Source organism: Canis lupus, chromosome 18 (genome assembly GCF_011100685.1).
Source record: "Canis lupus familiaris isolate Mischka breed German Shepherd chromosome 18, alternate assembly UU_Cfam_GSD_1.0, whole genome shotgun sequence".
NCBI classification, from domain to species: domain Eukaryota; kingdom Metazoa; phylum Chordata; class Mammalia; order Carnivora; family Canidae; genus Canis; species Canis lupus.
The window spans coordinates 35,008,993-35,009,919 of NC_049239.1; the positions used below are offsets into that span (position 1 = coordinate 35,008,993).

Below are 927 nucleotides of genomic sequence, written 5' to 3' on the forward strand. Positions count from 1 at the left end.
ATAACCTTGGATGAAAAGTTGAAGATCTTAGTGCAAATGACTAGTTCAAAAGAAATACAGGATACGAGAGGAACATAAGAGATAGTACAGGCTTGCAATCAGCACAATCCAGATTGTGGGAAACTAAAGAACTGACTGGGTTAGGTTTATTTGATGACAGGGAAGGAGGACCAGTGAAAAGAACATCCTATAGGTTAATAGACTTACAAAGAGCGTTAACCAACTGCAATTTATGACCCTTAATGGGACCCTATTTGAATAAACTGTCAAAGTCATTTAAGAGCAGAAAATGTGAATATTGACTGCATATTTTATGGTATTAAAGAATTGTGGGTTTGTGTGGATGTAATGATGATATTGTGGTTATTTTTTTTAATGTCATTTTTTTAGCCATGCATTCTGAAATTTCATAGATGAAGTGATAGGATGTCTGAAGTTTGTTGGGTTGGGAGCAAGGAACACATGGGGGTATAGGTTAAATGAGATTGGCCATAAATTGCCAATTGCTGAAACTGTATAGCGAGTACATGGAAGTTACTCTATTATTCTATTCTTTCTCATTTTTACATATTTTGAATAAATAATAAGCTTTATAAGATGCTGAAATTTTCAAAATCAATAGGACAGTTCAATTTCTGACTTGTCTACTGTTTATGGTAATTAGCAAATTCACTTTATCATAGCCTGAGTTTCTAGCTTGTATCTTTAAGGAATACCTCTCAAGGTAAAAACCACACTCCTATTAACTTGTAATTACAGACTTTCTTACTATTTAATACCTTGTTATGTAAATACTGCCATGTCATAACATTAAATTTCTATGATGTTCTATAAAGCATTGGGCACAGGAATTATAAATCAGCTCACCCTAAAGAGGTCAATACTTAACAGCAATACACCATCTAATACTCAGTTTCAGACACGGAA

The 927-nt window shown here is 33.5% G+C and overlaps 1 long non-coding RNA gene across 3 annotated transcripts in view; it reads left to right on the forward strand.

Moving 5' to 3' along the window:
- LOC119864216 overlaps window positions 1-927 on the forward strand; it is a 36,094-nt gene that overhangs the window by 4,381 nt on the left and 30,786 nt on the right. The window lies entirely within an intron of this gene.